This window comes from Chlorocebus sabaeus, chromosome 18 (genome assembly GCF_047675955.1).
Source record: "Chlorocebus sabaeus isolate Y175 chromosome 18, mChlSab1.0.hap1, whole genome shotgun sequence".
NCBI lineage: Eukaryota > Metazoa > Chordata > Mammalia > Primates > Cercopithecidae > Chlorocebus > Chlorocebus sabaeus.
In genome coordinates, this window is record NC_132921.1 from 73,323,566 (window position 1) to 73,349,728 (window position 26,163).

General features: G+C 40.3%; 1 long non-coding RNA gene across 1 annotated transcript in view; it reads right to left on the reverse strand.

The window, feature by feature from the left end:
- Positions 1–9,204: 9,204 nt before the first annotated feature.
- LOC103222800 (uncharacterized) overlaps positions 9,205–26,163 on the reverse strand; it is an 88,960-nt gene continuing 72,001 nt past the window's right edge. The window contains exons 5-6 of the long non-coding RNA XR_012089354.1: positions 12,727–12,860; positions 9,205–10,410 (exon numbers count right to left, since the gene is read on the reverse strand). This is a non-coding gene — a long non-coding RNA (uncharacterized lncRNA). The remainder of the gene's footprint in view (positions 10,411–12,726; positions 12,861–26,163) is intronic.

Sequence of the window (26,163 nt, forward strand, 5' to 3'; positions counted from 1 at the left end):
GGATTTGAATTGCCTTTGGATACTAGAAAGTATCTTCTGGAGTTTCTCTAAACATACATAAAACAAGGTAGAATGAGACTTGCCCTTGAGTATTCTCAGATTTTTGTCAATTCTGCTTGTGTCAAGGTTAACATTTTTACCCTGGGACCTTTATTCAACATTTCACAGATGTAGTATCTGCACCCAGCACAGATGACAAAGATCATAAGGAGGACATGAAACGGTGGGAGGGGACCCAGAAAATGGCATCTATAATCCATGCAACATAGTAAGAGCAAAGATAGACATATACTTAGGGTGCAAAGATAGACATATACTTAGGGTGCTCTGGCTGCCCATCTCAGATGGGCTTAATACCAAATATTTCAGGTAGTGGTTAATAGTAAGCTTGGTAAATGGAAGAAGATGGTAGTGAAGTTTTTCAAATATACAGTGTTTTAATACTTTAAAATAACTAGTATTGCAATGTTTTACATTTTTCTATATAATTACTTTTATGTCCATATAACTTATTCTCACAAACATGATATATATAATACATATATGTGAGATAGATTATATATAAACATATCTCCTTGCTTTATAAATCTGGGTGCTCCTGTGCTGGAGCACTTGTTGAATTCAACACTTTACCATTATTAATGCCCTTCTTTGTCTTTTTTGATCTTTGTTGGTTTGAAATCTGTTTTGTCTGAAATTAGGATTGCAAACCCTGCTTTTTTTTTGTTTTCCATTTGCTTGGTAGATTTTCCTCCATCCCTTTATTTTGAGCCCATGGGTGTCATTATGTGTTAGACACATCTCTTGAAGACAGCATACGATTGGTTCTTGCTTTTATATCTACCTTGCCACACTGTGCCTTTTTAGTGAAGGGTATTTAACCCATTTCCATATAAAGTTAGTGTTGATATTTGTGGATTTGATTCTGATGTTGTGTTATTAGCCAACTGTTATGCCAGCTTGTTCCTGTGGTTGCTTTATAGTGTCAGTGGTCTGTGTATTTAACTCTGTTTTTGTACTAGCTGGTAGCGGTCTTTCTATATTTAGTGCTCCTTTCAAGATCTCTTGTAAGGCAGGTCTGGTGATAACAAACTCCCTCAACTTTTGCTTGTCTGAAAAGGATCTTATTTCTCCTTCACCCAGGAAGTATACTTTGGCTGGATATGAAATTCTTGGTTGAAGGATTTTTTTCTTTTAAGAATTTCGAATATAGTCCCCAATCTCTTCTGGCCTGTAGGGTTTCAGCTAAGAGTTTCACTGTTAGCCTTATGGGGTTCCATTTGTAGGTGACTTGCCCTTTCTCTCTTGCCACGTTTAACATTCTTTCTTTCATTTGGATCTTGGAAAATCTGATGATTATGTGTCTTGGAGATGGTATTCTTGTGTAAAATCTTGCAGGAGCTCTCCATATTTCCTCAATCTTTTTGATTCTCTAGTGAGGTTGGAAAAGTTTTTATGGACAATACACTGAAATAGGTTTTCCAAGTTGTTGGCTTTCTCCCTGTCCCTTTCAGGGATGCCAGTGATTCAGAGATTTGGCCTCTTTACATAGTCCCATACTTCTCAGAGGTTTTGTTCATGTCTTTTGATTGTTTTTATAATTTTTTTGTCTGACTGTCTCATTTCAGAGAGCCAGTCTTCAAGCTCTGAAATTCTTTTCTCAGCTAGATTTATGCTGTTCTTAATTGTTGCAGTCGCATTGTGAAATTCTTGTATTGTGTTATTCAACTCTGTCAGGTCTCTTAGGGTTTTTTCTTTTTTTAATAGTGGCTATTTCATCCTTCAGCTCCTGTATGATTCTATTGTGTCAGCTCCTGTATTATTCTATTGTGATTCTCGGTTTCCTTGCGTTACGTTTTGCCAGCTACCTGAATCTCAGAAATCCTCATTCCTGCCCATATTCTGAATTCTATTTCTATCACTTAGGCCAGCTCCATCTGGTTAAGAACTCTTCTTGCAGAACTGTTGTGGTCATTTGAAGGATATATGACACTCTGGCCATTTGAGGTGCCAGAGTTCTTGTATTAGTTCTTTCTCATCTCTACATGTGGGTGTTCCTTTAACTTCAGTGTAGACTGAGTACAGTCAATAGACTTCTTTTCAGGATGTTTTCACAGAGCTGACACTTTATTCAGGTCTTAATTTGAAGCTGACTTCTTGTCCTTGGTTTCAGAGGTGGGTATGTTAGCAAGGTATCTTTGGTGTTGAGGTTTTGGGGTGTGATCCAGTAGGTGGTACTTAAGAATACTGGTCAGTTGGTAAACTCTCGCTCGCTTGTATGGCTCCTCTATGCTGAACCACAGTTGCAGCCGTGTTCCTTCCCAGTACTCTGAAAGTATGGGTTCCTCTCCCCCTTGAGTGCTGGCTATAGATTGTGGCTTGGCACTCCTGGGCTGCCCACTGCAGCTCTGGGGCAATCTCAGTGTTTATGTTCCTTCCCCAACTTGGAGGCCCAGAGAAAGGGACGTTAGTAGTGGTTGTGGCCAAGGGTGTTTTGCGTGTCTCTTGGGGGCTCCACCCAGAGAGGTGCAGGTCAGCATTTGCTCAGCGCAATCAGCCCAGGATGGAAGGTCTGTGCTGTGGGCCCATAGTATGTTAATGAATGGGTTAAATACCCTTCACTAAAAAGGCAGTGTGGCAAGGTGGATATAAAAGCAAGAACCAATCGTATGCTGTCTTCAAGAGATGTGTCTAACACATAATGACACCCATAAGCTCAAAATAAAGGGATGGAGGAAAATCTACAAAGCAAATGGAAAATCTACCAAGCAAATGGAAAACAGAAGAAAAGCAGGGCTTGCAATCCTAATTTCAGACAAAACACATTTCAAACCAACAAAGATCAAAAAAGACAAAGAAGGGCATTAATAATGGTAAAGTGTTGAATTCAACAAGAAGACCTAACTATTCTGAATAATATGCACCCAGCACAGGAGCACCCATGTTCATAAAGCAAGTTCTTAGAGATCTACAAAGAGACACAGACTCCAACAAAATAATAGTAGGAGACTTTAATACTCCACTGACAATGTTATATCATTGAGGGAGATAATTAACAAAGATATATGGGACATGAAGTCAACACTGGACCAAGTGGGTCTGATAGACCGCTACGTAATTCTGTCCCTGAAAACAACAGAATATGCATTCTTCTCATTGCCACATGCCACATGCTCTGAAATCAACCCCATAATTGGATATAAAACAATCCTTAGCTAATGAAAAGAACTGAAATCATACCAAACATACTCTTGAACCACAATGCAACAAAAACTAGTGTTAGAAAGATATCAAATTAATGACCTAACATCACAACTGAAAGAATTAGAGAAGCAAGAATAAATCAGCTTCACAGCTAGCAGAGGACAGGAAATAACCAACGTCAGAGCTTAACTGAAGGAGGAAATTGAGAGTCAGAAAATTATCCAAAAGTTCAACAAATCCAGTGGTTGATTTTTGGAAAAATTTAATAAGATAGATAGACCACTAGCTAGACTAATAGAGAAGGGAGACGATCCCAATAAACACTGTTAGAAATGATGAAGGGAATGTGACCATTGACCCCACAGAAATACAAGTAAAATGAGTAACTACTGCAAATGCTTCTATGCACACAAACTAAAAAACCTTCTTAGAAGAGATAGGGAAATTTTTCTACAAATACACCCTCCCACAACTGAATCAAGAAGTAATTGAATGTTTTAACACACAAATGATGAGCTCCAAAATTGAATCAGAATAAATAAGCTACCAAAAAAAAAAAAAAAAAGCCCAGGACCTGATGGATTCACAGCCAAATTCAACCAGATGCACAAAAAAGAGCTGATACCGTTTCTGCTGAAATGCTTCCAAAAAAACTGAAGAGGAGGGACTCCTCCCTAACACATTCTGTGAGGCCAGCATTCTTCTGATACCAAAACCTACGGAAACACAACCAGAAAATAAAGCTTCGGGCTGTTGTCCTTGGTTAACTTCAATGCATAAACCCTCAACAAAATGCTTGCAAACTGAATCCATCAGCACTTCAAAAAGCTAATCCATCATGATCAAGTAGGCTTCATCCCTGGGATGCAAAGCTGGTTTAACCTATGCAAATCAATAAATGTGATTCATCACATAAAGAGAACCAAAGACAAAAACCACAGTTACCTCAATATATATGCAGAAAAGACTTTCCACAAAATTCCACACCCTTCATGTTAAAAACTCTCAATTAACTAGATGTTGAAGGAACATGTCTTGAAATAATAAGAGCCATTCATTACAAATCTGCAGCCAGGATCATACTGAATGGGCAAAAGCTGGAGGCACTCCCCTCAAAAACCAGCACAAAACAAGGATGCACTATATCACCACACCTATTCAACATAGTATTGGAAGCCCTCACCAGAGCAATCAAACAGAAATAAAGGGCATCCAAACAGGAAGAGAGGAAGCCAAACTATCCCTGTTTACAGACAATATTATTCTATATTTAGAAAACCATAGTTGAAGCTGAGATCGGGCCATTGCCCTCCAAGCTGGGCAACAGAGCAAGATTCCGTTTCCAGAGAAAAAAGAAAACCCCATAGCCTCAGCCAAAAATCTCCTTAAGCTGATAAACAACTTTAGCAGTCTCAATATACAAAATCAATGTACAAAAATAACTAGCACTCTTACACACCAACAACAGTCAAGATGAGAACCAAATCAGGAATTCAATCCCATTCACAATGCCCACACAGAAAAATATTTAGGAATATAGCTAACAAGGGAGGTGAAAGAGCTCTACAAGGAGAACTACAAAGCACTGCTTAAAGAAATCAGAGATGACACAAGCAAATGTAAAACCCAAAAAACTTTCATGCTCGTGAATAGGAAGAGGCAATATCATTAAAATGGCCATACTGCCCAAAGCAGTTTGTACACTCGGTGCTATTTATATTTAACTACAATGATATTCTTTGCAGAACTAGAAAAAAACGGGCCAGTCCTGGTGGCTCATGCCTGTAATCCCAGCACTTTGGGAGGCCAAGCAGGGTGGATCACTTAACATCAGGAGTTCAAGACCAGCCTGGCCAACACAATGAAATCCCATCTCTACTAAAACTACAAAAATTAGCTGGGTGTGGTGGTGCACACCTGTAACCCCAGCTACTCAGGAGGCTGAAGCAGGAGAATTGCTTGAACCTGTGAGGCTGAAGTTTCGGTGAGCCATGATGACATCGCTGCATTCCAGCCTGGATGACAGAGCGAGACTCTGTCTGGAAAAAAAAAGAAAAAGAAAAAAACGGTTTTAAAGTTCATATGGAATCAGAAAAGCTGGGATAACCAAGGCAATCCTAAACAAAAAGAACAAAGCTGGAGGCATCAGGTTACCCGACTTCAAACTATACTACAGGGCTACAGTAACCCAAACAGACATATATGCCAATGGAACTGAAGAGAGAACCCAAAAATAAGGTCACATACCTCCAACTATTCTTTGACAAAGCTAACAGAAACAAGCACTGGGGAAAAGATTCCCTATTCAGTAAATGTCTCTTGAATGACTAGCTAGCCATATGCAAAAGATTGAAGCTGGATACTTTTTTACACCATATATAAAAGTCAACTCAAGATGGATTAAACTCTTAAATGTAAAACCAAAAACTATAAAAATCCTGGAAGACAACCTAGGCAATACCATCCCAGACATTGGAATAACCAAAGATTTTATGAGAAAGACACAAAAAGCAATCACAATCAAAAATTGACAAATGGGGTCTAATTAAAATTAAGAGCTTCTGCATGGCAAGAGAAACTATCAACAGAGCAAACAGTCTACAAAATGGGAGAAAATATCTGCAAACTATGAATCTGACAAAGCTCTAATATCCAGCATCTATAAGGAGCTTAAACAAATTTACAAGAGAAAACAACCCCATTAAAAAGTTGGCAAAGGATATGAACAGACACTTTCCAAAAGAAGACCTACATGCAGCCAACAGGCATATAAGAAAAACCCGGTATCACTGATGATCAGAGAAATGCAAATCAAATCCACAATGAGATACTATCTCACACCAGTCAGAATGGCTGTTATAAAAAAGTCGGAAAACAACAGATGCTGGCAAGGTTGTAGAGAAAAGGGAACACATAAACTGTTGGTGGGAGTGTTAATTAGTTCCACAATTGTGGAAAGCTGTATGGTGAGTCCTTAGAAAGCTAAAAGGAGAACTACTATCCCACCCTAAAAGCAGAACTAGCATTCCACCCAGCAATTCCATTACTGTGTACGTACCGAGGGAAATATAAAGCATTCTACCGTAAAGACACATTCATGTGAATGTTCGTTGCAGCACCATTGACAACAGCAAAGACATGGAATCAACCTAAATGCCCAGCAGTGACCGATTGGCCCAAGAAAATGTGGTACATATACACCACGGAATATAATGCAACCACAAAAAAGAATAAGGTCATGTCTTTTGTGGGAACATGGATGAAGCTGGAGGCCATTATCCTTAACAAACTAATGCAGGAATAGAAAACTAAATACCACATCTTCTCACTTATAAGTGGGAGCTTAATGATGAGAACTCATGAACACAGAGAAGGGAACAGCAAACACTAAGGTCTGCTTGAGGGTGGAAGGTGGGAGGAGGGAGAGGAGTAGAAAAGATAACTATCAGGTACTAGGCTTAATACCTGGGTGATGAAATAATATGTACAAGAAACCCCCATGACACAAGTTTACCTGTGGAACAAACCTTCACATGTACCCTCAAACCTAAAATAGATGTTAACAACAACAAAAGAAAATGTAATTGTCTGAAGTGTAACTCTCAGTCCTGGACTAAGATGTACCAGAAATGTAACTTTATTTTCCCATAATGATTTTTATTCTAGTGCTTATTCTGGCTTGAAAACTTAATATGTTTGTTTTATGAAAATTTAATATGAGTAAATGTGAGTCTCCACATTATTTTCCTTTAAATAGTGGCTAAATCACTGGGGCCTTGCGTGGTGCCAGGACCTTACAGGAGGCCACATCTTGGTTTTATCGCCTGGTTCTCAATCCCAAGCCTACATAGTTTATTGTGAAAGATTCCTTCTTCCTGATTCCATTGCCTTTCTCGTTTCTGACTCCTGTGGTTCTGGACTTCTGCCATGGAGCACACATGAAGTTCCTGTGGACATGTGCTTCCTGGTCCCCATGGGCCACTGCTCTCGAGGCTGTCAGTGACCTATCTGCCTGGGCTTGGGAGATCTGAGCCAGGCCTAGGTGTACAAAGATCCCCTTTCTTTATTCTGTTTATTCCCTTCCTCTCTTAATCTAAATGATAATCTCTTAGAACCATTTTCTTTATAGTGATTTCCCCACAAGGAGCTCCTAGTGTATTCTACCTAATGTCTTCAGGTGTTAGGAAATACCAAAGCAGAACCTAGCTGACCACTTCCATTTTCTACAGTGTCATCCCTCCTAAGACTGTGAACCCTGGAAAGAGTACTTCCTTGAATGAGACACTGGGGAGAGAGAAAGGGGGAAATACTGGGAGGACGAAAAGGTCAGTTGGTGGTATGGCTTAGATATTTGTCCCCTTTAAATTTCATGTTGAAATGTGGTCCCAAGTGTTGGAGATTTGCCCTTCTGTGGTAATGAGTGAGTTCGCACTCTGTCAGTTCAGGCCAAAGCTGATTGTTTAAAGGAGCCTGACACTACCTTTCTCTCTCTCTCCCTCTCTCTCTCCCTCCCTCCCTCCCTGTCCCTCCCTCCCTCTCTCTCTCTCTCTCTCTCTCTCTCCCTCTCCTTCCCTCCTCTCTCACCATGTGACACAACTGCCTTCTCCCCCTTTGCCTCCCACCATGATTGAAAGCTTCCTGAGGCCTCACTAGAAGCAGATGCTGGTGCCACGCCTCCCGTGCAGTTTGCAGAACCATAAACCAAATACATTTTTCTTTATAAATTAACCAATCTCAGGTATTTTTCTGTAGCAACATAAGAAGAACTAACACAATAGGTATTTCAAAAATATTCTCTAGCTCCATAATCCATTCCATTAAACCTCTGCCAGTCAAAAGGAGTCTCGTACATGTCATGGACTAGTAGATCCTCATATTCTTGGTTTTGTTTTTGCTTGCTTGCTTCTGTGAAATCTATTTTTCAATCTGTGGATTGGATCCATTACTGAGTCAGGATGTTGATTTAGTGGGTAAAGAACAGTATTTTTAAAAAGGAATATACTAGAATAGGAAAACTTATAGAGCATCATATAATATAAATCCAGATATTACTTTGAGGCTTGCATTTTATACACATCTGTGTGTGTTCTAAGCTGTGAGGAGATGCATCTCTTACTGTTGGCTCTAACCAAAGTTTTAAAAACACCATTTTAGGGCATTTTTAGCTGTTACTGAATTTGCTATACCATTTAGTTCTCTCTTGAATATTTTTGTTTTCATAGGAAATATCCTATATTAATTTTTTTTTTAAATATGGTGTACACGGGTTGTAACTTTGAGTCATTGCTTGATTGAAAATGTCACATTTTTGTCTTCATAGGGTAGAAAACTATTTTTCCTCTAAATTTTAAAGGCATAGTTTTGCTGATAAGATATATAACTTCCTCCCTCACTCTCTCACTTGCTCGCTCGCTCTCTCTCATTTTTTTTTAAGAGGCGGCATCTCACTATGTTGCCCAGGCAAGCAATCTGCTCACCTTGGCCTCCGAAAGTGCTGAGATTAAAGTCATGAGCCACTGTGCCCAGACCAAGATAACTTTATAGGCAAACTTTTTCTCCCTCTCCAGAAGCTTTCTGAAGTTCTACTTTTGGATGCTGAAATCTCTCTAGGGTTAAAGGTTTTTGTTTTTTTTTTTTTTTTTTTTGAGACGGAGTCTCGCTCTATCTCCCAGGCTGGAGTGCAGTGGCGCGATCTTGGCTCACTGCAAGCTCCGCCTCCCGGGTTTACACCATTCTCCTGCCTCAGCCTCCCGAGTAGCTGGGACTACAGGCGCCCACCACCACGCCCGGCTAATTTTTTTGTATTTTTAGTAGAGACGGGGTTTCACCGTGTTAGCCAGGATGGTCTTGATCTCCTGACCTAGTGATCCGCCTCCCTCGGCCTCCCAAAGTGCTGGGATTACAAGCATGAGCCACCGCGCCCGGCCTGGGTTAAAGATATTTTGCTTGTTCTGCTGGGCACTTATTTCAACAAGCATTTTTTAAAATCACTTTTCAAACTTTTTCTAGAGTAAAATTTATTCTAGAATATGGTTCTATGAGTTTTGACAAACACCTGTAGTCAAGTAACCACGACCATGATCAAAATGTAGAACATTTCATCACTCAAACTGACCCCTTTGTGATGAACCTGCCCCCATCCTCACCCCTGGCCCATGTAAATTACTAATTTCAACAGGTATTATTTTTACTTTTTCAGTAGTTCTTTGACATTTTTGATTTCCACTTTTTGTCTTGCCAATTTGTTCTTTGTTGAACTAGACTATGTTGTAATATTTAACATAATATGATGTAATATCCTTTGAATGTTTTTTGTTCATGAATTACCTGTTTGAAGGTTTCTCGTCCATGAATTATCTGTTTCTCCCAGGGCTAGTGTGTTCTCTTGTGCTCAGATTCTGCCTCACTTTCTATTTACATCTTTGTCCTTTCCTTTATTGCTGTTGCATTTCCTTATGTGACTGGGTGGTCATTGGCTGTCCATTTTTATGAACAAGGAGGAGGCTGAATAGTATAGGTGGCCAAATGGGTTTCTGCTGCAACCGGAAAGGTCTGATTCCTGAGCAGGTCTTAAAGGTCTTGGCTGGGATGGCCAAGTGTGGGCTTCTACAGATGCTGTCAGTGGCCAGGGGTGTCAACAGAGCAGATTCCCTGCGGTGCATAGGTGGGAGTGGCTAGGGTGAACCCCTCATATTCTTGGAACAAACAAACAAAAGCAGGAAGGCTGTATTTTGGGGTCATGAGCTTTAGAACATCCTACCCTTGGGTAGTGCTGGCTCCCGCTTCCAGCGTCAGGTGTGGAGATCCACAAGTCACCTCCAGGCCTGGCTTCCTCATCTCAGGCCACAAGACAAGGTGTGTCCCCACATAGACAGGTTGTTCACTCTATTCAGAGGCAGGCCTAGGTCTATGCTGGGTTATAAATACCTCTCCTACCAGAGAAACGTGATTTGTTTAGAGGTAGTAAATGAAAGGGCAAGGGACCTGAGTAGCCAGCTGATGCTGATCACACTTCTTTGAATAGCCTGGTCATTGTGGCTTTGATGACATTTCCAGAGCCCCCTTCTGTCTGGTACTTTTGACTGTTGTGTTCTTTGATCATTGTGTTTCTGTTAACTATCAGCCAAGGTGTCTTCCTTCTTTTCTCGCTACCATCAATGCTTTTATTATTTTAAACAACAATCTCTCTTCCTCTGTACGTGCAACCTGAAAAGATATTGTAAATCGGATTACTTTTGCAAATTGTTAATACCTTACAAAATTGCTTTAGAAATTTTTATTTAACACACATTTAACAATATTTCAATTGGGCTTTGAGTGGGAGGTGCTTCATTTGCCATTAGTGTTGGAAGTGAATATATATGATGTTAAAAGTAATAAGTATATTTCTTTTAAAATATGGTGACTAGTTCAGACCTTCCACAAAATTCTTCTTATGCCATTAACCTGTGATGGAAAAAGTTTAAAGCTGGACATCTTTCTCCTCGTCCAAGACACTGAGCACAGCAGAAGTATAACGACCTATTGAGTTTTAGTTTAATTATATAATAAATGACCAGGAAAATGTATATTTAAAGAAGAGTGCATACATTTTGTAGTTAGACCCTGCTTTGAGGTATCTAGGGAAGAAAAGTGATTTGAGTTGCTTGGAAGAGGTGAGGAGAATAGTCAGGGGTACAGTAGTTGGCATTGTTGTTCATGATACTTAGTTCAATTTTCTTTAACACATACTGGTGTAAAAGATGCTGATTTGGGGGTAATTTTCTCCCCCGCCCTCATTCTGTCTATCTTGAAAAATCATATTTAAATGAATTTAATGTACAAAATTTGGTACTTAACAAGTTGACATGCATTAGACAGTTTCTCCCTCTCCCCAAGGATAGCTTTCTAATTCCATAGTGGAGATTTTGATCTGTTGACTTTGCTTTCCTATACAGAAAGTTAGGAAGAACTCATCTGCAAATTGTCCAGTAAGTAGTGTCTATAGGTTACAAAGAGATTTGTCCTGTAGTTCAAGATGTTTGGTAGCAGTTGCCTGGATATCTGTGTTGAGAAGAATGTTGGATCTTTTCTGGACTCTGCAGAGAAATGTGATGAGTAATGTCTGCCCTGAGCACGTTAGATAGCACTTGAGCTAAGCACAGATCATTATGCCAATGGTGGTGGTGGTTCTTGAAATTACTGTTATTAGCTACTACTTTCTCAGAATTTATTTAGGTTATTATTTTTTTACCATAAATGTATCTGTGAGACTATGACATTTTTATGGAAAATATATAGCTGAATAAATTACTACATTTTTATTTTGTGTAGGTCTTTTTTAAAAAATAGAATTATTTTATGCTTTCACCCACTCTTTAGGTTTTAATTATTTTAGTCACCTTGCACACTTACTATAGGTACAATATTTATTACTACCTTTAACAAAGGGATGGAATGTGATCTTTCTTGTGTTTCAAATATTCTGTTTTCTTATGGACTTAGTTTTGATATTTTTCAGACTATAATCATGGCTTAGATACTTGAGTTCCAAATCTGCCTGTGTTGCTCTTGGTTGTAATTAACAGTGCTGTCTGGTGTTCTGGGGCACAAATCATAGGGATGCTCAATGTCACACATTTCCTTGTTTGTATATTCCCTTGATCAATGCCATCAACAGCATAAGGAATACAGCCTTTACAATAAGCTCATATTCATATTTTTCTTAAACTGTGTGTGTGTGTGTGCGCGTGTGCATGTGTAGGTGTGTGTTAATTTCTCACCTTTTATACCATAATTCAAAATCTAGGTGACATGTTCCAATAGCTGATAAGCATTTCATAGTGTAGTAGGTCAGGTTTACCATGTAATGCCTTTGATAATGCCTTCTTTTATAAATACGTGAGAGAAGTTTCAGTGGAGTCCTGCTGAGGAAGTAGATCAACAGGGGGCAAGTAGTTTGAGCCTTCGAGCCAGAGAGAGAATTTGGTAAGTTTTTAGACACGTTACCGACTGCCCTTTAGAACTTTTGTAACTCCTTTCAGCTCGGGCTTATATTTCATGTATGAGAGGGCTACATTATCATAATCCATTTTTTGTTTTTATGTTGTCTATCAGCAGCTCTTATAAGGCTGCTTTCTGAAGGGTATTCCCCATTTACTTGCTGTCATTCACCATCTTTATTTCTTTAATCATAAAATTGATGTTTTGCAACCAGAGGCATTATATGTAAGTTGTTTATGGAGGTGCTACAGGGAAGAAAATTAGTGGTAAAATTAAGAACAAAACAATGGCGGTGGAAGGAAATTCATGAATAGACATTGCCTCAGTGCCATAGGAAGATGTGCTCAAGAAGCGTGTTAGACCCAAAGATCCTGGAAGAATGTCAGGCTCATGATAATTATAATTATGATATGTCTGTGGCTGACACTGAAAAGTGCTCATGACACACTAACAAGTTTTTACTTAAGTGATTCCATTTGGTAGAAAATACCCAGGTTTACCCTAACATGTAAGAAAGGTGCTATCTTAAAATGTGCCTACCTAATAAATGGTGATTCCTCAGGCAGTCCTCAAACTGAAATCAGTGGAAATGTGTAAAGTTGTTGATGCACTCATGTTACCATCTGAGTCTTAAAACATTTGATGTATTTTTTTATTTAAACGATTTTACACACCTGAAAAGATAATGCAAATAGGATTACTTTTGCAAATTGTTAATACCTTACAAAATTTCTTAGAAATTTTTTATTTAATTTTTTTTTTTTTTTTTTTTTTTTTTTGAGACAGAGTCTTGCTCTGTCCCCTAGGCTAGAGTGCAGGGGCGCGATCTCGGCTCACTGCAAGCTCCGCCTCCCGGGTTCACGCCATTCTCCTGCCTCAGCCTCCTGAGTAGCTGGGACTACAGGCACTGGCCACCACACCCGGGTTTTTTTTTTTTTTTTTTTTTTTTTTTTTTTTTTTTGTATTTTTAGTAGAGACAGGATTTCACCATGTTAGCCAGGACGGTCTCAGTCTCCTGACCTCGTGATCCTCCCGCCTCAGCCTCCCAAAGTGCTGGCATTAGAGGCATGAGCCACCACCCTGGCCCCTAAATTTTTAAACATCCTTTTTTATTCAAGGGGAAAAATTCCAGCCTATCTTATTCTCTCATATAATATGCCATTTTCCTTAACAGTTCTTTTTATAAATTTTTATTTTGTGAGTATATAGTAGGTATATACACTTATTTAGTACATGACATATTTTGGTACAGGCATGTAATGCTTAATAATCAGCATGGAGAATGGGGTATCCATCTTAAGCGTTCATCCTTTGTGTTACAAACCATCCAATTACAGTCTTATAGTTCTTTTAAAATGTGCAATTATTATGGACTATAGTCACCCTGTTGTGCTACCAAACACTAGGTCTTACTCATGCTTTCTATTTTTTGTACCCATTAACCAATTTCCATCTCCACCTCCTTGCCACTACCCTTCCCAGCCTCTGGCAACCATCCTTCTACTCTCTATCTCCACAAGTTTAATCTTTTTGAATTTTAGATCCCACAAATAAGTGAGAACATACACTGTTTTTCTTTGCCTGGCCTATTCCAGTTAACATAATGACCTCCAGTTCCATCCATGTTGTCGCAAATGACAGGATCTCACTCTCTTCTGTGGCTGAATATACACAACTCCATTGTGTATATGTACCACATGATTTTTATCCATTCGTCTATTGATGGACACTTAGGTTGCTTCCAAATTTTGACTACTGTGAACAGTGCTGCAACAAACATGGGAATGCAGACGTCTCTGATATTCTAATGTCCTTTCTTTGGGGAATATACCTAGCAATGGGATTGCTGGATCATATGGTAGATCTAGCTTTTTGAGGAACCTCCCAACTGTGCTCCATGGTAGTTTTATGATGTTTCCACCAACAGTGTACAGGGTTCCCTTTTCTCCATATCCTCAACAGCATTTATTATTACCTGTCCTTTGGATAAAAGCCATTTTAACCGGGGTGATGATATCTCACCGTACTTTTGAATTGCATTTCTCTGATGATCAGTGATGTTGAACATTTTTTCTATGCCTGTTTGGCATTTCTATGTCTTCTTTTGAGAAATGTCTGTTCAAATCTTCTGCCTATTTTTACGTTGGATTATTCGTGTTTTTTGAGCTCGGTATATACTCTGGTTATTAATGTCTTGTCAAATGAGTAGCTGGCAGATATTTTCTCCCATTCTGTCAGTTGTCTGGTCACTTTGTTGTTTCCTTTGTTGTGCAGAAGCTTTTTGACTCGTTGCCAGCCTATTTGTTCATGTTTGCTTTGGTTACCTGTGCTTGTGGGGCATTGATCAAAAAAATCTTTGCCTAATCCGATGTCCTAGAGAGTTTCCCTGTGTTCTTGTAGTAGTTTCACAGTTTGAGGTCTTAGATTTATGTCTAATCCATTTTGATTTGATTTTTGTATATGGCAAGTGACAGGGGTCTACTTTCATGCTTCTGCATATCAATATCTAGTTTTCCAAAACCATTCATTGAAGAGACTGTCTTTTTCCTCAGTGTGTGTTCTTAGCACCTTTGTTGAAAGTAAGTTTACAGTAGGTGTGTGGATTTGTTTCCGGGTTCTTTATGCTGTTGCATTGGTCTGTGTGTCTGTTTTTATGCCAGTACCATTCTCTCGGTTATTATATCTCTGTAGCATAGTCTGAGGTCAGGAAATGTGATTCTTCCAGTTTTGTTCTGTTTACGTAGGATAGCTTTGGCTATTCTGGGTCTTTTGTGGCTCCATGTAAATTTTAGAATTTTTTTTGTTTTTCCGTGAAGAATGCCATTGGTATTTTGATAGGGATTGCATTGAATCTGTAGATTGCTTTGGGTAGTGTGGACATTTTAACAACATTGACTCTTCCAATTCAAGAACATTAAATATGTTTCCATTTTTTGTGTTCTCTTCTTATCAGTGTTTTATAGTTTTCATTATAGAGATCTTTCACTTCTGTGGTTAACACTTAGGTATGTAAGTTTATTTATGGCTATTGAAAATGAGATTACCTTTTTGGTTTCTTTTTCAGATTGTTTGCTGTCAGCATATAGAAATGCTATGGAGTTTTGTATATTGATTTTGCACCCTGCAACTTAAATCAATTTGTTTGTCAGTTCTAATAGGTTTTTGTTTGTGTGTGAAGTCTTTAAGTTTTTCCCAAGACAAGATTGTATCATCTACAAATAAGGATAATTTGACTTCTTCCTTTCCAATTTGAATGCGCTTTATTTCTTTCTTTTGTCAAATTGTTCTAGCCAGAACTTCCAGTAATATTTTGAATAACTGTTGTGAAAGTAGACATCTCTGCCATGTTCCACATCTTAGAGGGAAGGCTTTCAGTTTGTCTTCATTCAGTATGATACTAGCTGTGGGTCTGTTATACATGGTTTTTATTATGTTGATGTAGGTTCCTTTTATACCTGGTTCTTTCAGGGTTTTTCTCATGAAGGGATGCTGAAGGGAACTTTACCAAATGCTTTCTCAGCCTCAACTGAAATGATCATATGGTTTTTGTCCTTTATTCTGTTGATATGATGTATCACACTGATTGATTTGCATGTGTTGAACCATCTTTGCATCCCTGGGATAAATTTCACTTGGTCATGATGAATGATCTTTTTAATGTATTGTTGAATTCTGGTTTCCAATAGTTTCTTAAATTTTTTATATCAATGTATATCACAGGTATTGTCATAGTTTTCTTTCTTTGATACCTCTTTGCTTTTTGTATCAGTTTAATACTGGCCTTATAGAATGAGTTTGGAAGTATTCCCTCCTCTATTATTTGAAATGGTTTGAGTAGGATTGGTATTAATTCTTTAAATGTTTAGTAGAATTCATAAACCACTGGACCTCAGCTTTTCCTTACTGGGAGACTTTTTATTATGGCTTTGATCCCATTACTTGTTATTGGTAAGTTTAGGTTGTAGATATTTTTCATGATTCAATCTTTGTAGATCTATGTGCTTAGGAATTTATCCACTTCCCCTACATTTTCCAAGTTAGCAGCATATAGTTGCTCATGGTAGCCACTAATAATCTTTTAAGTTTCTGTAGTATTACTTGTAATGTCTTTTTTTCATCTCTGATTTTATTACCTTGGGTCTTCTCCCTTTTTTTCTTTGTTAGTCTAGCTAAAGGTTGTCAATTTTGTTTATCCTTTGAGAAAAACAACTTTTTGTTTAATCTTTTGTATCCTTTTTTTAAATATTATACTTTAAGTTCTAGGGTACATGTGCACAACATGCAGGTTTGTTACATATGTATACATGTGCCATGTTAAGGTGCTGTACCCATTAACTCATCATTTACATTAGGTGTATCTCCTAATGCTATCCCTCCGCCATCCCCCCACCCCACAACAGGTTCCAGTGTGCGAAGCTCCCCTTCCTGTGTCCAAGTGTTCTCATTGTTCAATTCCCACCTGTGAGTGAGAACATGCAGTATTTGGTTTTCTGTTCTTGCGATAGTTTGCTGAGAATGATGGTTCCAGCTGCATCCATGTCCCTACAAAGGACATGAATTCATCCCTTTATATGGCTGCATAGTATTCCGTGGTATATATGTGCCGCATTTTCATAATCCAGTCTGTCATTGATGGACATTTGGATTGGTTCCAAGTCTTTGCTATTGTGAATAGTGCTGCAATAAACATACATGTGCATGTGTCTTTGTAGCAGCATGATTTATAATCCTTTGGTTATATACCAGTAATGGGATGGCTGGGTCAAATGGTATTTTTAGTTCTACATCCTTGAGGAATCGCCACACTGTCTTCCACAATGGTTGAACTAGTTTACAGTCCCACCAACAGTGTAAAAGTGTTCCTGTTTCTCCACATCCTCTCCAGCACCTGTTGTTTCCTGACTTTTGAATGATCGCCATTCTAACTGGTGTGAGATGGTATCTCATTGTGGTTTTGATTTGCATTTATCTGATGGCTAGTGATGATGAGCATTTTTTCATGTGTCTGTTGGCTGTATAAATCTCTTCTTTTGAGAAGTATCTGTTCATATCCTTGGCCCACTTTTTGATGGGGTTGGTTTTTTCTTGTAAATTTGATTGAGTTCTTTGTAGGTTCTGGATATTAGTCCTTTGTCAGATGAGTAGATTGCAAAAATTTTCTCCCATTCTGTAGGTTGCCTGTTCACTCTGGTGGTAGTTTCTTTTGCTGTGCAGAAGCTCTGTAGTTTAACTAGATCCCATTTGTCAATTTTGGCTTTTGTTGCCTTTGCTTTTGGTGTTTCAGTCATGAAGTCCTTGCCCATGCCTATGTCCTGAATAGTATTGCCTGGGTTTTCTTCTAGGGTTTGTATGGTTTTAGGTCTAACATTTAAGTCTTTAATCCGTCTTGAATTAATTTTTGTATAAGGAGTAAGGAAGGGATCCAGTTTCAGCTTTCTATATATGGCTAGCCAGTTTTCCCAGCACCATTTATTAAATAGGGAATGCTTTCCCCATTTCTTGTTTTTGTCAGGTTTGTCAAAGATCAGATGGTTGTAGATGTGTGGCATTATTTCTGAGGGCTCTGTTCTGTTCCATTGGTCTATATCTCTGTTTGGTACCAGTACCATGCTCTTCTGGTTACTGTAGCCTTGTAGTATAGTGTGAAGTCAAGTAGCATGATGCCTTCAGCTTTGTTCTTTTTGCTTAGGATTGTCTTGGCAATGCAGGCTCTTCTTTGGTTCCATATGGACTTTAAAGTAGTTTTCTTGCAATTCTGTGAAGAAAGTCATTGGTAGCTTGATGGGGATGGCTTTGAATCTATAAATTACCTTGGGCAGTATAGCCATTTTCACGATATTGAGTCTTCCTATGCATGAGCGTGGAATGTTCTTCCATTTGTTTGCATCCTCTTTTATTTCACTGAGCAGTGATTTGTAGTTCCCCTTGAAGAGGTCCTTTACATCCCTTATAAGTTGGATTCCTAGGTATTTTATTCTCTTGGAAGCAATTGTGAATGGGAGTTCACTCATGATTTGGCTCTCTGTTTGTCTGTTATTTGTGTATAAGAATGCTTGTGATTTTTGCACATTGATTATGTATCCTGAGACTTTGCTGAAGTTGCTTATCAGCTTAAGGAGATTTTGGGCAGAGACGATGGGGTTTTCTAAATACACAATCATGTCACCTGCAAACAGGGACAATTTGACTTCCTCTTTTCCTAATTGAATACGCTTTATTTCTTTCTCTAGGCCCTGGCCAGAACTTCCAACACTATGTTGAATAGGAGTGGTGAGAGAGGGCATCCCTGTCTTGTGCCAGTTTTCCAAGGGAATGCTTCCAGTTTTTGCCCCATTCAGTATATTGGCTGTGGGTTTGTCATAAATAGCTCATATTATTTTGAGATACATTCCATCAATACCTAGTTTATTGGGAGTTTTTAGGATGAAGCACTGTTGAATTTTGTCAAAGCCCTTTTCTGCATCTATTGAGATAATCATGTGGCTTTTGTCTTTGGTTCTGTTTATGTGATGGATTACTTTTCTTGATTTGCATATGTTGAACCAGCCTTGCATCCCAGGGACGAAGTCAACTTGATCTTGGTGGATAAGCTTTTTGATGTGCTGCTAGTTTCGGTTTGCCAGTATTTTATTGAGGATTTTGCATAGATGTTCATCAGGGATATTGGTCTAAAATTGTCTTTTTTTGTTGCGTCTCTGCCAGGCTTTGGTATCAGGATGATGTTGGCCTCATAAAATGAGTTAGGGAGGAGTCCCTCTTTTTCTATTAATGGAAATAGTTTCAGAAGGAAAGGTACTAGCTCCTCTTTGTATCTCTGGTAGAATTCAGCCATCTGGTTCTGGACTTCTTTTGGTTGGTGGGCTATTAATTATTACTTCAGTTGGCCGGGCACGGTGGCTCAAGCCTCTAATCCCAGCACTTTGGGAGGCCGAGATGGGCGGATCACGAGGTCAGGAGATCGAGACCATCCTGGCTAACACGGTGAAACCCCGTCTCTACTAAAAAGTACAAAAAACTAGCCGGGCGAGGTGGTGGGCGCCTGTAGTCCCAGCTACTCCGGAGGCTGAGGCAGGAGAATGGCTTAAACCCGGGAGGCGGAGCTTGCAGTGAGCTGAGATCCAGCCACTGCACTCCAGCCTGGGCAACAGAGCCAGACTCCGTCTCACAAAAAAAAAAAAAATTATTGCTTCAGTTTCAGAGCTTGTTATTGGTCTATTCAGCGATTCAGCTTCCTCCTGGGTTAGTCTTGGGAGGGTGTATGTGTCCAGGAATTTATCCATTTCTTCTAGATTTGCTAGTTTATTTGCGTAGAGGTGTTTATAGTATTCTCTGATGGTAGTTTGTATGTTTGTATTTCTATGGAATTGTATTTCTGTGGTAATAAAGGGTGATATCCCCTTTATCATTTTTTATTGTGTCTATTTGATTCTTGTCTCTTTTCTTCTTTATTAGTCTTGCTAGCGGTCTATCAATTTTGTTGATCTTTTCAAAAAACCAGCTCCTGGATTCATTGTTTTTTTGAGGGTTTTTTTGGTGCCTCTATCTCCTTCAGTTCTGCTCTGCTCTTAGTTATTTCTTGCCTTCTGCTAGCTTTGAATGTGTTTGCCTTACTTCTCTTGTTCTTTTTATTGTGATGTTAGGGTGTCAATTTTAGATCTTTCTTTTGTGGGCACTTAGTGCTATAAATTTCCCTCTATACGCTGCTTTACATGTGTCCCAGAGGTTCTGGTATGTTGTGTCTTTGTTCTCATTGGTTTCAAAGAACCTTTATTTATGCCTTCATTTCGTTATGTACCCAGTAGTCATTCAAGAGCAGGTTGTTCAGTTTTCATATAGTTGTATGGTTTTGAGTGAGTTTCTTAATCCTGAGTCCTAATTTGATTGCACTGTGGTCTGAGAGACAGTTTCTTGTGATTTCTGTTCTTTTACATTTGCTGAGGAGTGCTTTACTTCCAACTATGTGGTCAATTTTGGAATAAGTGCCATGTGGTGCTGAGAAGAATGTATATTCTGTTGATTTGGGGTGGAGAGTTCTGTAGATTGTTAGGTCCCCTTGTTGCAGAGCTGAGTTCAAGTCCTAGATATCCTTGTTAACTTTCTGTCTCATTGATCTGTCTAATGTTGACAATGGGGTGTTAAAGTCTCCCATTTTTGTGTGGGAGTCTAAGTCTCTTTGTAGGTCTCTAAGGACTTGCTTTATGAATCTGGGTGCTCCTGTATTGGGTGCCTATATATTTAGGATAGTTTGCTCTTCTTGTTGAATTGATCCCTTTACCATTATGTAACGGCGTCTTCTTTGTCTCTTTTGATCTTTGTTGGCTTAAAGTCTGTTTTATCAGAGACCAGGATTGCAACCCCTGCTTTTTTGTTTGTTTTCCATTTGCTTGGAATATCTTCCTTCATCCCTTTATTTTGAGCCTATGTGTGTCTCTGCATGTGAGATGGGTCTCCTGAATACGGCACCCTGATGGTTCTTGACTGTTTATCCAGTTTACCAGTCTGTGTCTTTTAATTGGAGAATTTAGCCCATTTACATTTAAGGTTAATATTATGTGTGAACTTGATCCTGTCATTATGATGTTAGCTGGTTATTTTGCTCGTTAGTTGATGCGGTTTCCTCCTAGCATCGATGATCTTTACATTTTGGCATGTTTTTGCAGTGGCTGGTACCAGTTGTTCCTTTCCATGTTTAGTGCTTCCTTCAGGAGCTCTTGTAGGGCAGGCCTGGTGGTGACAAAATATCTCAGCATTTGCTTGTCTGTAAAAGATTTTATTTCTCCTTCACTTATGAAACTTAGTTTGGCTGGATATGAAATTCTGGGTTGAAAATTCTTTTCTTTAAGAATGTTGAATATTGGCCCCACTCTCTTCTGGCTTGGAGAGTTTCTGCTGAGAGATCTGCTGTTAGTCTGATGGGCTTCCCTTTGTGGGTAACCCGACCTTTCTCTCTGGCTGCCCTTAACATTTTTTCCTTCATTTCAACTTTGGTGAATCTGACAATTATGTGTCTTGGAGTTGCTCTTCTTGAGGAGTATCTTTGTGACGTTCTCTATATTTCCTGAGTTTGAATGTTGGCCTGCCTTGCTAGGTTGGGGATGTTCTCCTGGATAATATCCTGCAGAGTATTTTCCAACTTGGTTCCATTCTCCCTGTCACTTTCAGGTACAACAATCAGACATAGATTTGTCTTTTCACATAGTTCCATATTTCTTGGAGGCTTTGTTCATTTCTTTTTACTTTTTTTTCTCTACACTTCACTTCTTGCTTCATTTCATTCATTTGATCTTCAATCACTGGTACCCTTTATTTCACTTGATTGAATTGGCTACTGAAGCTTGTGCATGTGACATGTGGTTCTCATGCCATGATTTTCAGCTCCATCAGTTCATTTAAGGTCTTCTGTATGCTGTTTATTCTAGTTAGCCATTCGTCTAATCTTTTTTCAAGGTTTTTTGCTCCTTTGTGATGGGTTCGAACATCCTCCTTTATCTTGGAGAAGTTCGTTATTACCAATCGTCTGAAGCCTTCTTCTCTCAACTTGTCAAAATCATTCTCCATCCAGCTTTGTTCCATTGCTGGCGAGAAGCTGCATTCCTTTAGAGGAGAAGAGGCACTCTGATTTTTAGAATTTTCAGCTTTTCTGTTCTGGTTTCTCCCCATCTTTATGGTTTTATCCACCTTTGGTCTTTGATGATGGTGACGTACAGATGGAGTTTTGGTGTGGATGTCCTAACTGTTTCTTAGTTTTCCTTCTAACAGTCAGAGAACCCTCAGCTGCAGGTCCGCTGGATTTTGCTGGAGGCCCAGACCCTGTTTGCTTGGGTATCACCAGCAGAGGCTGCAGAACAGCAAATATTGAAGAACGGCAAATGTTGCTGCCTGATCCTTCCTCTGGAAGCTTCCTCTCAGAGGGGCACCTGGCCATATAAGGTGGCAGTCGGCCCCTACTGGGAGGTGCCTCCCAGTTACGCTAGTTCGGAGGTCAGGGACCCACTTGAGGAGTCAGTCTGTCCATTTCTCAGATCTCAAACTCCATGCTGGGAGAACCATTACTCTCTTCATAGCTGTCAGACAGGGATGTTTAAGTCTGCAGAGGTTTCTGCTGCCTTTTGTTCAGCTATGCCCTGCGCCCAGAGGTGGAGTCTACAGAGGCAGGCAGGCAGGCCTCCTTGAGCTGTGGTGGACTCCACCCAGGTCGAGCTTCCCAGCAGCTTTGTTTACCTACTCAAGCCTCAGCAATGGCAGATGCCCCTCCCCCAGTCTCACTGCCACCTTACAATTTGATCTCAGACTGCTGTGCTGGCAGTGACTGAGGCTCCGTGGGCATGGGAGCCTCCGAGCCAGGCGTGGGATATAACCTCCTGGTGTGCCATATGCTAAGACCGTTGGAAAAGCACAGTATTAGGGTGGGAGTGTCCCGATTTTCCACGTACCGTCTGTCATGGCTTCCCTTGGCTAGGAAAGGGAATTCCCCAACCCCTTGTGCTTCCCGGGTGATGCAATGCCCCACCTTGCATCGGCTCATGCTCCGTGGGCTGCACCCACTGTCTGACAAGCCCCAGTGAGATTAACCCAGTACCTCAGTTGGAGATGCAGAAATCACCTGTCTTCTTTGTTGCTCACGCTGGGAGCTGTAGACTGGAGCTGTTCCTATTCGGCCATCTTGGAACCTCCTGCTGACAATGTCTTTTTGTACTTTTTGATCTATGTTGGTTTAAAGTCTGTTTTGCCTGAAACTCAGATTGTAACCCCTGCTTTTTTCTGTTTTCCATTTGTTTGGTCGATTTTTCTCCATCCCTTTATTTTGAACCTATGTGTGTCACTGCATGTGAAATGGGTCTCTTGAAGACAGCATGCCAATGGGTCTTGCTTTTTTATCCACCTTGCCCTTCTGTGCCTTTTAAGTAGGGCATTTAGCCCATTTATATTCAAGGTTAGTATTAATATTTGTGAATTTAATCCTGTTATCATGATGTTAGCTGGTTATTTTGCAGACTTGTTTTTGTGGTTGCTTTTTATAATATCACTGTGTACATCAGTGTGTTTTGTAGTGGCTGGTAACAGTCTTTTCATATTGAGTGCTCTTGTCAGGAGCTCTTGTAAGGCAGGTCTGGTGGTGACAGATTCTCTCAGCATTTGCTTATCTGAAAAGGATCTTATTTCTCCTTTATTTATGAAGCTTAGTTTGACTGGGTATAAAATTTTGGGTTGGAAATATTTTTCTTTAAAAATGTTGAATACTGAGGCCAGGCGCGGTGGCTCCAGCCTGTAATCCCAGCACTTTGGGAGGCCGAGACGGGCGGATCACGAGGTCAGGAGATCAAGACCATCCTGGCTAACATGGTGAAACCCCTTCTCTACTAATACAAAAAAATAGCCGGGTGAGGTGGCGGGTGCCTGTAGTCCCAGCTACTCGGGAGGCTGAGGCAGGAGAATGGCGTTAACCCGGAAGGCGGAGCTTGCAGTGAGCTGAGATCCGGCCACTGCACTCCAGCCCGGGCGACAGAGCCAGACTCCGTCTCAAAAAAAAGAAAAAAAAAAAAAAGTTGAATATTGGCTTTCACATCTCTTTGGCTTGTAGGACTTCTGGCTGAAAGGCCTATCATTAGTCGGATGGGTTTCCCTTTGTAGGTGACCTGACCTTTCTCTCTAGCTGCCTTTAACATTTTTCCTTTCATTTCGACCTTGGAGAATATCTGATAATTATGTGTATTTTGGTTGGTCTTCCTGTGAGGTATCTTGACTGGCATTCTCTACATTTCCTTATTTTAATGTTGGCCTCTCTAGCTAGGTTGGGGAAGTTCTCATGGATAATATCCTGAAATATGTTTTCCAAGTTCCTTCCATTCTCTTCATCTCTTTCAGGGACACCAGTGAGTCATAGATTTGGTATCCTTACATAATCCTATTTTTTCAGAGGTTTTGTTCATTCGTTTTTATTCTTGTTTTTTTCTGTTCTTGTCTATCTTATTTCAGAAGCCAGTCTTCAAGCTATGAGATACTTTCCTCCACTTGTTCTATTCTGCTATTAATATTTGGGATTGCATTATGAAATTCTTTTAATGTGCCTTTCAGCTCTATCAGGTCAGTTACATTCTTTTCTATACTGACTATTTTGTCTGTCAGCTCCTGCATTGTTTTATTGTGATTCCTAGAGTCCTTGGATTAGGTTTCAACATACTCCTGTAGCTCAATGGTTTTCGTTGCTATCCATAGTCTGAGTTCTGTTTCTGTCATTTCAACTATTTCAGCCTAGTCCAGAACACTTGCTGGAGAGGTAATGAGGTCATTTGGAGGAAAGAAGGTACTCTGACTTTTTGAGTTGTCATGGTTCTTTCACTGGTCCTTTCTCATCTTTATGGGCTTATTTTCCTTCAATCTTTGAGGCTGCTGACCTTTCATTTTTTTTCCTTTTATCCTTATTGATAACCTTAAGGGTTTGAGTGTGGTATAAGGTGGCTTCAGCCCACTGGCTTCATTTCTGGGAGATTTTATGGGGCCAATATTCAACTCCCAACTCCTGAACTAGCTGTGTTAACTCTGGGGAACTTGTATTGGGCCCAGACTTTGTTCTCTGGCTCCCTGAGGTTAAGAATTCACTGTTCTGGGAGGGTCTGAGGTGCTCACAGAATGTTGGTCACTACACTCCAGTGGGTGGTGTCAGCCAAAGAGTTTTATAGTGCAGTGACAGCACGATCTGTCCTCATTTGCATGTGCCAGCAGCAGCAGTAGCAGCAGCATAGTGGGGTGCACAGTCATCAACTGCAGCAGGGTGCTAGTGGGTGCCAGCGTGCCTTCCCCCTGTGGGCATTCACCACAGTGGCAGAGACAACACAGCTCAGGGAAGGGCAGGGGGCTGCTGCTGGCAACTGTGTATGTGGTTGCATTGGTGATGGTGTTGCCTTGGGGGCACTGGCAGGCGCAGGTCTGTGCCTTCTCTGTATTGCATGAGCAGGAGCTCAGGGCAGGAGACGATCTGCTGTTCTCTGTACCTAGTTTCACTCCCAAGGCAGTGTTGGCACAAGGGCAGGGCACTGGTGGTGGGAGTGGAGCTCGCTGGCTCTGTGCCCACCAAGGCTTTTTCTACAATGGTGGTCCGCCGGGGGAGGGGGCGGACTGCACTCTTGGTGCAGCAGTAACAGGGTGGGGTGTATGCACACGTGTGTGGGTGGGACAAGGAAAGCAAAACCTGCCCCCACAGACGTGCTCCAGCCAAGAGACGTGGGGAGTTGCTGTGGGCCCAGGCTAAGCTACAGTTTGGGGAGGGAGTATGTGGGCTGGTGCTTCGCTGTGCTGGAGCCGTCTTCCAGTAAGGCAGGGTCCACCAGCACAGAAGTTATGACCCAAGGCTGCCCTGCAAGCAGGCATGACCAGGCTGGGGCCCCAGGATTTTCAGATTGTAAAGTCAAATGGTCAGAATAATTTATTTCCCTGAAATGGTGATTCAAAATTAGTGGAATGGGCAGCAAGTAAAGTTCATTAGCATCTAAATAGAATTTGTTTTTGCCTAGCGTGGAGGAAACTTATGCACACATAGTGAGGAAGTTGCAAATTGTATTCTCCCCCAATAATTCACTTTTCAATCTCAGGATACTCTTTAATTAAAAATTAAACAGGATTTTAGGCCAGGCACGGTGGCTCATACCTGTAACCCCTGTACTTTGGGAGGCCAAGGCAGATGAATCACTTGAGGTCAGGAGTTCAAGACCAGCCAGGCCAACATGGTGAAGCCGTATCTCTACTAAAAATAGAAAAATTGGCTGGGCATGGTGGTGCATGCCTGTAATCCCAGCTACTCGGAAGGCTGAGGTAGAAGAATCACTTCAACCTAGGAGGCAGAGGTTGCAGTGAGCTGAGATTGTGCTACTGCACTCCAGCCTGGGTGACACAGCGAGACTCCGTCTCAAAAAAGAAAATAAAATTAAGCAGGATTTTAAATTAAACCTAAATGGCAGGACAAGGTGTCCTCCAAAGCAT